The sequence below is a fragment of the Astyanax mexicanus genome, chromosome 10 (genome assembly GCF_023375975.1).
Source record: "Astyanax mexicanus isolate ESR-SI-001 chromosome 10, AstMex3_surface, whole genome shotgun sequence".
NCBI classification, from domain to species: domain Eukaryota; kingdom Metazoa; phylum Chordata; class Actinopteri; order Characiformes; family Acestrorhamphidae; genus Astyanax; species Astyanax mexicanus.
Genome location: NC_064417.1, coordinates 19,570,928 through 19,586,598, shown reverse-complemented (window position 1 = coordinate 19,586,598; position 15,671 = coordinate 19,570,928).

Genomic DNA, 15,671 nt, shown 5'->3' with positions numbered 1-15,671 from the left:
ATTTTTATTTATTTTTTAATTATATATCTTACTTTTGCAATTAGGTCAATGTAAAAAACTATATGCTTAATAATAAAATGTATTTTAAAGTTATTTTGTGTGCAAATTTATGCATGTAATTTCCTGGTTGCAAATATGTGAGACAAACCATTTTCTTTTTTTTTGGAATCAAGTTTTTATTTAAAGTTTTGTAGACAACGGATGTAACACAAAGCTGACAATGTCTTCTTATCTCTTTTAATTTCCATCCCACCCCACCCACATCCATCTCATCCCACCCACATCCATCCCACCCCACCCACATCCATCCCACCCCACCCACATCCATCTCACCCCACCCACATCCATCCCACCCCACCCACATCCATCTCACCCCACCCACATCCATCCCACCCCACCCACATCTAACCCACTACATCCAGTTCACCTTACCCATTACTATCCCTTCTCACCCAACCACCACACACTTATATATACATGAAACAAAGTCAATTAATAGAAAGTGATCAAGATAGAAGAAGAATTTTCACATCTTTAATTACATATAGCCATATCCTCAATATATCTGGATTTGCTCTATTGACTCTAGCAGAAGATAATTCTAAGTAAAGAATATCTAAAAGGAAATGTAACCAGGGTGTAACAGAAAGCAAATTTTTTAGCGGCCGTAAGGTCAGCCAACCAGACTTTCTGTACTCTCTTTGGCATAGGAAAAGTAAAACTATAAAGTAAAAGATGCAGAGACGGGCTTATTGGAAAATTTGTGTCAGTTAATGAAGAAAGAATTCTAATTGCATTATTCCAGGATGTTGATACTTCTGGACAATTCCAGAAAGTATGCATAAAAGTACAGAGACAAACCATTTTCATATTACATGTTGATTTCACTAATTAAGTAAAGTTTTAACTATTTTTTCTAAATCTTTAAACTTTAAAATGGGTCAAACCAAAAATATCTGCCGATATCCAAGTTCAAATGGAACGCTGCATTACTCCTCTAGCAATGGAGGCTTCGGGCCTATTCTATTGGCCATACCATATTAGCAACAGGTGCACCTAAAAATACATGTACATTTATGTCATTTGGCTAACAGCTCCACTCACAGTTCTATAGGTAGGTGTAGTAGCTGGATTCACTCATTTGAAAAGGTCTCTGGGTACCTTTGGCTTGTTATTACCAACACTTAAGATGGTACGTGTCAGAGAGAAAGAGCAAAAGCTCTAAGCGTTAGACTGCCGTGTCTGAAGAGCTTTCGCCCACATGTCTACCGTCCGCAGCCTAGCCCAGACGCGAGGAGTAAATTAGGTCTAGTAGCCAAGTCAGCTGTGAGAAATCGATGTCTCTTCCAAGTCTTGCCCTCGTTTTTACTCTTTGTAGAGAGCATCAGTTAAATGTCAGAGATCAGTCAAATGTTCAAAGAGTTCTTCATGCTCCAAACCACTTTACCTGCTTCCTTATCCTCCACCATCTAGAAAATAAAGGTGCCAAAAAGGGTTACTGGTGCAATGCCATGGAAGAAGCCATGCCATTTTTCTTAAAAAAAATTAAATAAAAACGTTTAAAGAAAGGAACGTTTTAGTAGATATAACAGGATGTGTGAAAACCTTGTTTGAAACAGGTCTGAGATACAGAATGTTAAGGTTCAAGGATGAATCCTTACATTGGCTGAAGGATTTTATAGCTTTTAAAAGGTTCTCCACAAAATCACATCTTTATAAAAATGTTTCTGTAGGTCAAACCTTGTCATTCTTGTTCTTTGGCCAACCGAACAATTTTCCTCCAGTTGCTCCAACCAAAATTCTTTATATAGAATTTTAAAGACTTTAGGGGATCACAACTAGAACTAAAAATGTTTATATTTCTGAATAAGTTTGACATAAAACTTGATTCGCTTTCCACACTAGTTCTAAAAGTACATAAAAGTCCTGTACATCAGCTTGTAGGCCATTCCAAAACATGAACTTTATTCTTCTTTAAGATTTTTTATTAGAACAGCATGTGTGCTTAGGGTCATTGTCTTGTTGCATGACCTACAGTCTCATAGAAATATTTGCTGCACTGCAAAAAATGTAAATCTTATCGCGTTAAATTATCTAATTTCATAGGCAGTACGTCTTATTTGTTGCTTTGACTATGCATTGACTGTGTAAGAACATTTTGCTTGAATTTTCACTATATTGTAAGTAATTTGAACTTGAAATGAACAAAAAAGTCACCTGACACATTATTCTGATTCTTTTGTCCAAATTTTTGACAAAAAATCTGTGATTTTTGCTTGATTTTCATCTTACCTCACACATTTTATATTTTGATATTTCTCATAAAAAAAAAAAACTTCTAAGAAACATTTTTGTAACAACACATTGTCAGTTTGTTATATTTTTCGCTTAATATAAGTATGCATGTATTAATCAACATCAATCAGTCAACATATTATATATTTAAGTTTGTTTGCAGTGTGGTATATTTCAGAATTTGTGTACAGTGTTCAATTGAAAAAAAAAAAATTGGCTCCAAACAGGCTCAAACCATGATACTCTCACCACCATGTTTTACAGTTGGAATAAGGTATGCTGAAATGCAGTTTCAATGCTTCTCATTAAAACCAAAATATTAATTTTGTTCTCATTCATCCACAAACATTGTTCCAACAACCTCCTACATAATGAGTTTAGACTTCTTTTTGCAATACAAACATATATATATATATATATATATATATATATATATATATATATATATATATATATATATATATATATATAATATGTCTCTTTAACCACAGTGACTTCTGGTTCATTACTGCTGCATTACTTATAATGTGAAGCCTCTCTCGCCTACATTTATACACAGACTCGTCTCATTTTCTGACAGATTAAGCTTTTTTCTGCATTAAAATTGAAAGCTGACACTTTCCTTCAAGCTCTTTGGGTGGTTAATAGCACTCAGAACTCTAAAAACTCCACAGCTTTGAAAGTTATTATGTCAAAATAATGTCAAACAAGACAAGAATGTGTCCTTTCCTAGCAAGGTTGGAGATATAAGTTTTACTCACAGCGCGGACAATGTGGCATCCTTGATCAAAGTATCTTAAAAAAAAAGGACAGCTTTTACACAGATGTCCCCTGGAGACCTTCTGCCATGTCGTTTTGGAGCAAAGCATTCATGTTTTGAACAGACGAACCTTGAGACCTCGTCATGAATAGTCAAGGCCTGTTTTTTTTATGTTCGCCCACTTTTATTTAGTCCACTGAATAAATAGATGAAAGAATCAGCCAAGTTCACCTTGCAGAGTCTAGATTTACACACAAGCTCTCTAAAAGCTTTGACCTGATGTGGCGTGGGTATAGAAAGCTTTATTGAACTGTCACAGGGTAACGTACTGGAGGTGACTTAAGTGGAGAATTCAAGTTGTCTTTGAGGTGTCAACACAGGTCTTCAACACTTCAGTATATCGCCCACAGTCGGTGGCGTGCACAGACATTTTGGGGGGCAAGTGCTCAGGGGGGAAAAGGGCACTTTTTAGCGCACGTGGAACACTTCATTATAAAAAATAATTTTATTAACCAGCTAAAACGGGCACATGTCACCCCGCTGCTCATTGAGCTCCATTGGCTACCAGTTGATGCTCGCATCAAATTCAAAGCTTTGAGTTACTCAGATTTGTAACAGAAGTCAATGATCCAGAATGTCATGGTACTAATAATGCGTTCTACATATCTCCACATATCCAGGATTAAAGTAAAATAAATGATACTGGACAGATATAATCTGTCTCTAGTAGATATAAAATGGGAAACGGGAACAGTGTGGATTTTTTTTTTTGCTAAAAACAGCATAAAAGTAGGAGCCTGATGTGATAATTTGGGGTGGGTGATATGGCAAGATATTTCAGGGTATAATATCGTTCATGATATCGAAAAATAATGGCTGTATTATCGCGTACGATACGATATGGCACACCCCTACTGTACAGTCTAAATGATGTGGTAAGAAAAGGATGCAGAGATATGTAATATACTGATACATATGGAACATACATGATTACAGCAGCTACTGAGGTAGAATATGCAGTACTCAGTGGAATAAGAATGTATAGCAAATACTGCAGATAGGGACAGAGACAGTTCAGTGTGTGTATGTGTTATAAGGAAGAGGGGCACAAACCAATTCGGATTGGTTTGTTAAGCAATAATACACGAGAGGGAGAGCTATAATGTGTAATATTGGCACTGCTGTGCTGTAGTCGTGGGCACGTATAACCACAGTTGCATTATCGCTGTTTGTTGAAAGATTTTGAGTTAAAGAGGACGAGAAACAAACACTCCGCGAGTTAAAATAGTTCAATTGCTGCTCTGTTTGTAGCTGCACTGTTTGGCTTGTAAGCGCTGCATCGTTGCTAGGTTACCTGTATGTGGCGGAGTAATACATGGAGAGCTTTGGTTACAGTGCATTTAATGCTGATAATGGCACTTACAGAGCGCCTCTTAGCCATGGTCAGAAGTAACTGTGGTATAGTAAAGTATAAAGCATAACTTTATGCATAACATGTTATTTGGCATATTTGGTTTAAATAATCTGTAGAGAATTTAGAAATTTACATTGTTTAAGTTTCATTGCTTTCCTATTGGACATGTTTGGCTATATATATATATATATATATATATATATATATATATATATATATATATATATATATATATATTTTTTTTTTTTTTTTTTTTTTTTTTTTTTTTTTTTGCTTACTGCTTACTGTACAAATTCTCTTGCAGTTATCCAAAACTGTCTACAAGCACATTATTCCCAATCAGGAAGAGTTGGAACAGAGTAGATACAGTCATATGGAAAAGTTTGGGCACCCCTATTAATCTTAATCATTTTTAGTTCTAAATATTTGGGTGTTTGCAACAGCCATTTCAATTTGATATATCTAATAACTGATGGACACAGTAATATTTCAGGATTGAAATGAGGTTTATTGTACTAACAGAAAATGTGCAATATGCATTAAACCAACATTTGACCGGTGCAAAAGTATGGGCACCCTTATCATTTTATTGATTTGAATACTCCTTTTATACTACTTGAATACTACTTTTTACTGACTTACGGAAGCACACAATTGGTTTGGTAACCTCATTGAGCTTTGAACTTCATAGCCAGGTGTATCCAATCATAAGAAAAGGTGTTTAAGGTGGCCAATTGCAAGTTGTTCTCCTATTTGAATCTCCTCTGAAGAGTGGCATCATGGGCTCATCAAAACAACTCTCAAATGATCTAAAAACAAAGATTGTTCAACATAGTTGTTCAGGGGAAGGATACAAAAAGTTGTCTCAGAGATTTAACCTGTCAGTTTCCACTGTGAGGAACATAGTAAGGAAATGGAAAACCACAGGGACAGTTCTTGTTAAGCCCAGAAGTGGCAGGCCAAGAAAAATATCAGAAAGGCAGAGAGGAAGAATGGTGAGAACCGTCAAGGACAATCCACAGACCACCTCCAAAGAGCTGCAGCATCATCTTGCTGCAGATGGTGTCACTGTGCATCGGTCAACAATACAGCGCACTTTGCACAAGGAGAAGCTGTATGGGAGAGTGATGCAAAAGAAGCCATTTCTGCAAGCACGCCACAAACAGAGTCACCTATGCAAAAGCACACAAACACACCTCAGGCGACTCTGTTTGTGGCGTGCTTGTAGAAATGGCTTCTTTCAATTATGTAAGAATTATGGACACTAACAAGTGGAATAATAAAAATAATATTAACTTCAGAAATCTACTGCAATCACACTAATTAATTTAAAATGTAAGAATGTGCTCTTTGTTTTGATGAACTCTTTTGAGTAACAGAAGGAATAGTAAAGCAGATTCTTACATAAGATGGAAGCAACAATAGAGCACACTGAAGAAAATGAATTTCAAACAGTAAAGTCCTATTGTTGTCCTATTATATCATGCCTTGCTTTCCAAATATACCCACTGATCTATCCACCTACTTACACGTACGCACACAAACACACACACACACACACACACGCACACCATTACCCAGTAACAAAGCAGCTTCTTTTTTGCCTTTCACTTTAATGAAACCCTCTATCTGCAGTAGTATCATTATGTCTGTCTGAAATGTGCTGGTGCTTTATTTAGCGGAGGCTAAGGCTCATTTGCTAACATTGTTCCTGATTTGGAGTCATTTGAAGAGGCTTAGGTCCTGCGGTGCCATTTAAGCTCTTTAAAACAAGCCAAATAAATGGATAGATAACAAGAGGGTGTATTGCTTTATGACAACTTAAGAAAAGCTGCCCTCACTTTCTTTATGACCCTTTTCAGTCTGGAACCTCCTGATTTGACCAAGTCTTAGTTTTTTCTAAGGGCAAAAATAAAACGAGAGTAAATATTGGCAGTGAGTTTGACAGATGGAAAAGACTTTCAGCTTAAAAAGACTAAAAGATAGAGACTAAGCTGATACTTTTCTCCTTATCAGGTAACTAAGCTAATTTAAAAAGGTAATTTATCACAACCACAAGGTGAGCTTACTAGGCATGGACGTTTTATTTCATCATGGTCTGTGTGCAGCTAGTGCAAAGGGTAATTGGGTTAGCTAAACTAGGTTAGCTAAAGTGATCTGGATTAGGCTAACACAGCTAGCGGTGCATAATGCCAGCTAGCTAACTGCGGATACAGTTTTATAAAATCAATATGCGCTGCTTTATAACATTGCTTGCCATGGTAGAAGTTATTAAACTCATCTTGCACTTGTTAGTGTGGGTTCAGTGTCCTCAGCTTGGCAACCTGAGTGAGCTTTGCATCTGGGGAGGGGTGGGCGGAGCAGATGACTCTTTGGTGTTTTAATATTGGTCTGCTGTAGCCATTTCACACACTTGCTCTCATTTTCTTCTGATTGCTACTATAAATGCCATATTTTCCTAAAAAAAAAAAAAAAAATATATATATATATATATATATATATATATATATATATATATATATATATATATATATATATATATATATATATATATATATATATTAGGGAAAATTTTTAAGTTATAAACGTGTTAAGTAGTCAAAAAAGTAGTATTTTTTAGGACCTGGGGTCCACATGTGTGGACATCACATTTTGGGTTGTCTAGACCACAACAATAAAGTTTGCTCTACGAGGCCATTATACTGTCACATATTAGTGGCTGAAGAGTTTAACACATTACTATTTTGATTTTGTTTAGAAATGTAAATGAACAGTAAATACTGTAAATGTTGTTTCTACTTTTGTTTTGCACTCAGGCAGAAAAATGCTGCTGTGTTCAGGCACAAAATAAATGTTTTACACACCGATACTAATTGAGACTTTGTTGTGTTCTATCGAAATATAAAACTTAAGTCCTTATATGTGGACACCATTTTTCTCAGACACTACATCATTCTAAATGGCAATTAGCCCAAATAGCAAAGATAAATAACAAATGCACTGATGACCTGCTGATCACTTAGCAGTTAGCATGCCTTGATTGAATTTTAACTTCGAAAGCTAGCAAACTTTTGCTAAATGTTCTTGCATTTAGCTTGTTATAATACTTAATGCTACCAAATTTTGACTTGTCAGGCATGTTTGTAATTAGCCGCCACATCATTAATAAAATGTGCACATTTTGTCTACTTAGAGCAGCATTCAGTCTGTCTGGTCTTTTTCATCCCCGCACCAAGTCATGCATTCTGTTATTAGTTCTCTAAAAGAAGCATTAATCAAAAGAGACATGCCCAGGAGTTTGACAGCGATGTCTCTGTGTTCTCTCGTCGACTGAAGAATAATGCTTTTGGAAACTCTGCCCGAGCGCCACATCAACCCTGAAGCCCTGTTTCTTGTTTGTCAGGTGATTCTGTGCTCCCGAGGAGGCCGGCTGTTGCTGCCGCCGCCGCTACATCTCCAGCCTGCCTCTCGGTTGGTTAACCTTGGGATGCCGCGTGCTCTCGCGCCGCTGCCCCCTTAAGGACAGATTCCACAGGGGCGCTGCGGAGAATCGAGCGAGCGACCCACAAAATAAAAGACAGACCTCATTTCTTATCAGCTCCCTGCTCAATCACAACTCCGATTTTCAGCGCTCGCCGGTGACCGCTCCCTCCGGTCAGGAGCAGGAGCTTTTGTGTCCTCCACTGGCTGGTAAACAGACTCGGGATGGCATGAAGCGGCTGGTAGATTAAGAGGAAGAGGCTTCGCTGAGGATCAGTAACAGTTCAAAGCACCAAGAAGATGCTTTTTCGTTGTAGCCCCGTGTTTTTCAGGCTTGTTTTTCTGGCTTTGTTTTTTTAGGCTTGTTGAAGATAAAATGATTCTTTTGCAAGATTTTTGATTTGGATTCAAAAGACCAAAAAAGATTTGACAAACCTGACTGCATAGAATTGATCCATGGCTCTACCACTAATGAGAAAAACGGAATTTTTCAGAAGTCAAAGGTGTAGAAGATATTTACACGTTATGCATGTGCCATACCAGTCAAAAGTTTGGACACACCAAAAATTCACTGTTTTTTCATTATTTATTGTAAAATGTTCTGCATTGTGGATTAATACTAAAGTCATCCAAACTATGAAGAAAAACACATGGAATCACTTAGCAAACAAAGAAGTTTCGAAGCTTAGATGACAGAAGCTTTTCTCAGTCAGCTTTATATGGTAGTCACCTGATTAACAGCTGTGCTGAACTTGTCAAAAGGTAATTACTTGAATTTCTTGTCTCCTAATGTGTTTAAGAGCATCAGTTGTAAAGTTTTGAAGAGGTAGAGTTGGAATACAGCGAATAGCTCTAATTGAGTAATATACTAATATACTAATATTCCAATCCATATCATGGCAAGAACTACTCAAGATTCAAGATTCAAAGAGTTTATTGTCATATGTACAGTACAGAAACGGGTTTCAGTGTACAATGAAATTCTTTCTTTGCTCTTCGCCAAGAATGCCAAATAGAAGATAGAAAAAGTGCAAAAAAATACAATAAGGTTATAAATATTAAACTAATTGTCAAAGACATAAAAAAAATAAAAGTTACTTAAGCAAAGAAATGTATAAAAAAAGTGCAAGTGCGAAATAATGCAGTTATGGACATTAACTATATATATATTAAAAAAAGATGAACAGTAAAGTGACGGCTGCAATGTAAACATGTTGAAGTAAAGTGCAGGGTTATTCCTGAGTTGTGTTCAAGAGTCTGATCGCAGGGTTATACCTGAGGTGTGTTTAGAGTCTGAAGGCAGGGTCATTCCTTAGGTGTGTTCAAGAGTCTGATGGCCGTGGGGAAGAAACTGTTCTTTAACCTGGTGGTCTTGCATTTTACACTTCTGTACCTCCGGCCTGAGGGCAGAAGTGTGAACAGTCCATGCTGGGGATGGGTGGAGTCTTTGAGGATGGATGCAGCTCTCCTGTGGACCCAACTACTAAGTAAAGAAATGAAGGTCAGTAAATCATGTTATGATGAAACTGGCTCTCATCAGGTCCAACCCCAGGGAAGGAAAGTCTAGAATTACCTTTGTTGCAGAGGATAAGTTCATCAGAGTTCATAAAGAGCACATCAATGCTTTACAAAGTATTTTGGTTTGTTTCACAAGTTTCTTTTGTGTTCCTTATGTTTTCCCTTAAAGTGACTTCTGGTTGACCTACCTTAAAATTCATCTCTCAGTTTCTGTAAAACTGATCTATGTTCATACATAAGACGCACCAGATTATAAAGCGTATTAAGCGACACTAGTAAGGATGTCTACATTAAAGTCAGCAAGGGTGTCGCCATGTTTCCTTTCTAATGGGGAAGCTGGGGGAAGCGCCTAAGTAAACCAAACTGTAATTCTTATAAGAAAAAAATTCAAACAAGTGCTGAATGTTAATCTACATGGATTTCTCTCCTAAAAAATGTTTATTTGGGTAAGCAAAGCACTCCTGTTTATTTACAGTAAGCTTACAGAAAGGCTGGGTGCAGCACATTAAAATAGGCCACTAACGCAGCGCTGGCGAGGCGTAAATGTCGTCTGATAGCAAAAGACTGAGGAACCCTGAGTGTTCTGGTAACCCAGGGTGCCATCAGCTAGTGGTTTGTATCACGTAGCGTGTTTTAACATGGTAAACATGCAGCCTAGAATCCAATATACTCGCTTTGAACAGAAAAAGAGCTAGTGCTATGGTTAGCAGCAAATGCTAATGCATATAACTTTGTACTTCAGCAGAGTGGCTTTTCTGCTCATTAATACCTTACTGATAGAATTTGTACCTAAGGCGCACCGGATTATAAAGTGCCCTGACGATTTTTGGGAAAATTCAATGATTTTAAAGTGATTTTAAGCCTGATAGTAAGTGAAATACAGTAACTATTTTGTACTTAGATGAATGTGCTATAATTTAGGTTTCTGTACCATGTGTGTTAAAGCATTAGTGTTAGCCTCTGTTAGCTATTCAGTGGCAGTTTAAAAGAAAGATTTTTTTTAATTATTATTATACGTCATTACATTTCAGATATTAGGTTATGTTTTCATATAATTCCACACTGCAGACCCTAACTAAACTCTTTTATTTACCTACTGAGAACTCTCCCCAGTGCTGATGGCTATAGCCTAATGGTAATATTATCATTAATGGCGCCTTGAGAACACTAGACCACACCTTGAACACTGTAATTAAAACACTGCAATTGAAACTGCATTGGGATTAAAATAGCTGAATACCAATACATTAAAATATTTCTGGATCAGCCCATATCTCTGGCTCAGAGTCACTGGATCACATTCCTAGTTGGGTATCTTTATTATACTTGTATAAATCAACAAACCTGTTTCCTTCGTATATGTCCAGGAGACATACCACAAGGGGTTAAGATATTTGCTAAAGGGCCCAACAGTTGCTTAGAGGAATTGGTCTTGTTCCAACAACCCTTTGATTAATAACCCAGTCCTCTTATCTTCTGAGCTAGCATCTGAGCCACACTGTTTAATAAGAGGGTTTCTTATCCAATCAAAACAAAGATTATATATAACCATGACTGCTGAGTCATTTAGAATACTCAAAAGCCTTTTTCACTTTTCATTCAGAAAATTGTTCTTTTCTATGCATGTCAGACTAATTATGCCATAATTATCTCTACACATTTATGAAGGCAAAGAGTAATATGAAGAATGAAGGAATATAAACTAATGTATGGATATATTGGAACACAGAGAGAGAGAGAGAGAAAGAGACAGAGACTAACTATCATTCCACAAAATTCAAATTCAACATTTGTTGATGTCTGGCCAACTGACTCAACCCAAATTATGCTTTTAGCTTTGAGAGCGTGTGCGCTTGCTTTGGGACTGATTTAATTGAAAGGCTCATGTGACCTTGCTGCCTGACTAATTGGGTAGTTATGAAAGTCTGTGATTGATTAGCATTTCCTTCAAACACAGGGAATGAAGTTCACAGGAGATTCAGAGCTTTGCCCAGATTAACACTGCGGTTCAGACCCTGGAAAGTCTTTAATATGAACAAAGCTAACCAAAGAGTCTAGCTTTTATTGTGTTGACTGTGAAACAACAATCATGTCTTAAACGATGGTACGTTCTCACAAATATATGTAGATTTGATTAATGCTATCAACAAAATGTTTTATTTCAAAATATTGTAACTGACTCTGTTCAAGGTTAAGTTTACCTAAACCAATGATATTGCTTAATAAAAAGAAAGTGAACTTTAAACAATACCAAACAATTATGAATATTCCTGATTAAAAGAAACACATTACAATACAAGTATATCCCTGCTAAAGATGACCAAGCAGCATGTCCCAGCTTTACAATGCAAAAACAAAATTTTAAAAAGTGACATTGTCTTATTTCTTGGAAATAAATCTGTTTTTCTTTGATAAGAGTCTCTGTCTTACTCAGCATTGTAAGTGTAAAATAATTTTACTTATTTTAGGAATAATGATCTTGATAAGTCTTACTGAGAATGTTTGCCTTATTAGTCATTTGAACTTAAAATAAGCACAAAAAGTCACTGGTAAAGTTATTCTGGATGTTGTGGCCACATTTTTGCCCCCATGTTAAAACATACACTGCAAAATAACAAAATCTTAGCAAGTGAAATTTTCAATTTTTAAGGCAATAGATCTTATTTTCTTTTCTGATAAGACTTTTTGTCTTATTAAGCATTGTAAGTTTTAGATTATTTCACTTATTTGTGGAATAATGATCTTATTCAGTCTAACTTAGAATTTTACGTAATTTGAACTCAAAAATAAGCAAAAAATGTCATCAATCAAGTTATTCTAATTCTTCTTTCCAAATTTAAGGCAAAAAATCTGTAATTTTTGCTTGATTAAAGTCTTACTTTACTTATTTTGAAACTTTGTGATTACGTTTTTGAAATAATCTTACCAAGAAACATTTGCAGAGTTTTTTGCTTAATAAAAGCATATATATACATTTTCATATATTTTGTCACCAATGGATAACTACTAACTACTGCCAAAACTGTTCTCAATCAAGAAATCACTTAAATATGACCTGCCTGAAAAAGCAAAGTAGACCAAAATATACTCAAAAGCTCGACCTCATGCCAAAATCCAAAGAAATTCAGGGACAAATGAGAAAGAAGGTAATTGAGATCTACGAGTCTTGAAAAGGTTATAAAGTCATTTCTGAAGTTTTGGGACTGCAGTGAACCACCATGAGAGCTATTATCCACAAATTAACCACAATTGAAATGTGTCACAGTGGTGAACCAACCCAGGAGTGGCCGGCCAATCAAAATTACCCCAAGAGTGCAGCAACGTCTCATCCAAGAGGTCACAAAAGACCCCACAACAACATCCAAGGTACACACCTTCTAAAAGGTTTCACTTTCTTCCCATCAGTCCAAAGAATATTTACCCAAAGTCCTGGAGATAATCAAGATGTTTTGTTGGTAAATGTGACATGGGATGTTGAGTTTTTTTAGGTCAGCAGTGTTTTTTTTGCCTCGGAACTCTCATAGAGACCATTTTCACCCAGTCTCTTTCTTATTATTGAACCATTAACACTGACCTTAACCTTAACTTATGCAAGTGAGAACTGCAGTTCTTTAAACATTGTTCTGGGTTCTTTTGTGACCTCCTGGATGAGTTGTCCATTCCCTTTTGGAATTATTTTGGTCAGCCGGCCACTGCTGGGAAGATTCAAAAGTGTTCTATGTTTTCTCCATTTGTACATAATAATAGCTCTCACTGTGATCCACTGGAGTCCCAAAGCTTTTTCTAAAATGACAGATAAGACAATGACTTTTGAATTCCTTCAAACTGGGCAATAATGTGTTGATTTTTGAGATATTTTGGCTGCTTCATGTTGTCAGACAGGTTCTATTTAAGTGATTTCTTGATTCTATAGGTCTGGCGGTAATCAGGCCTGGTTGTGGTTAGTAGTGAAATAAAAAGTGTGATAAATCACAGTTAAATTATGGGTGGGCAAACACTTTTTAATAAAGGGTTAGATTAGTTTGGATAGGTTTTTTCCCTTAATAAATGAAATCATTGTTTAAAAAGTGTGTCACGGATGACCCAGGCAGGGAGACGAGGAGGCGGACACAGGTGCAGGTAGGAGCGATATAAATAAATAATTTATTAAATAAATAACAAAGAAACACAAAGAAACAAGTAAACACGTAACAAAGATAATCAAATCACAAAGAACACGTAATAATAAAGTAAACCAAAACAAACGAGAGGAACTAGTGAACATAAACTCAACAAACAAGAAGTACTAAATATATATATATATATATATAAACAGGGAGTAAATAAACAAAGAAACAAACAAAGCTAAGAACATAAACAAGGAATAAACAAGAAACTAGAATCTACCAAAAATAACCAAGAAATAACCAAAACTAAACAGGGCAGGGATATATATATATAGACAAGGAATATACTAGAAACAAAAACAAAGCAGGGTATATACAGGGAGCTAGGGAACACGGAGCTAAACAAGAAACTAGAAAAAATCAAACAAGAAATAAACAGAGAAAAACACAGAGCAAGGACTAGGGCTAGGAAACGCAGAGAAACACAGAGAGACAAAACAACAGAGGTTAGTGCAAAGATCGACGGAGGACAAGGTGGCAGAGGAGGGCTATTTAACACACAAGGGAAGTGGAAACACCTGGGGCTAGGGGGCGGAGCTACAAATTGACACAGGTGGAAAAGTACTGACAGGAGACACAGAGGAGCACAGGTCACGTGGGACACACACAGAGACATGAAACAGGGCTAAGACCTGACAAAGTGCTTTTTTATATTTACTCAGGTTATTTTTGTCTGATATTAAAGTTATGGTTTAAAAATCAGAAAAATGTAGGTATGACAAAAGTGTAAAAACAAACAAAAAAAAAAATCAGTAAGGGGCAAATACTTTTTTTACACCACTGTAAATCCAGTTTACATATATTTTGTCTAGTTTTTGCCAATAGAGTTCTTCAAATTGGGAAATAATGTGTTTCTTTTTAAGATCTTTTATCTGCTTCATGTTGTCAGACATGTTCTTTTTTATTTCTTGATTTTACAGATCAGATTAATCACATTTAATGTATGGGGGGCAAACACTTTTTCATCCAAACCAAGGGTTAGATTGGTTTGGATTTTTTTTTGCCCTAAATAAATGATATAATTGTTTAAAAAGTGTTTTTATGTTTACCAAGGTATATATTTATATTTGTCTGATATTTAATTTGTTTGTCTAAATGTAAGTATGACAAAGGTGCATAAACAAAATAAATCTGATGTAAGGGGCAAATACTTTTTTTTTTTTTTTTACAACACTGTAAATCTCAGTTTACATATATTTTGTCGGTAACACTTTACTTGGATGGTCCATTTTATGGCCTTGTTGATGCTCAACTGACATTCAACTAAAACTGAATTGAATGTCCATTAAATTTAACTTAACCCTATGTTGAAGGTAAATGATTCAAAATAGAACCTAACCGTACACCTAACCCTAACCTTAACCCTTAATCAACCCTAAAATGAAACCCTACACCTAACCCTAACCTTAACCCTTAATCAACCATAAAATCAAACCCTACACCTAACCTTAACCCTTAATCAACCATAAAATCAAACCCTACACCTAACCCCAACCTTAACCCTTAATCAACCCTAAAATCAAACCCTACACCTAACCCCAACCTTAACCCTTAATCAACCCTAAAATCAAACCCTACACCTAACCCCAACCTTAACCCTTAATCAACCCTAAAATCAAACCCTACACCTAACCCTAACCTTAACCCTTAATCAACCATAAAATCAAACCCTACGCCTAACCCCAACCTTAACCCTTAATCAACCCTAAAATCAAACCCTACACCTAACCCCAACCTTAACCCTTAATCAACCCTAAAATCAAACCCTACACCTAACCCTAACCTTAACCCTTAATCAACCATAAAATCAAACCCTACGCCTAACCCCAACCTTAACCCTTAATCAACCCTAAAATCAAACCCTACACCTAACCCTAACCTTAACCCTTAATCAACCATAAAATCAAACCCTACGCCTAACCCCAACCTTAACCCTTAATCAACCCTAAAATCAAACCCTACACCTAACCCTAACCTTAAACCTTAACCTAACCTTAAAATCTAACCCTACACCTAACCCTAACCTTAACCCTTAATC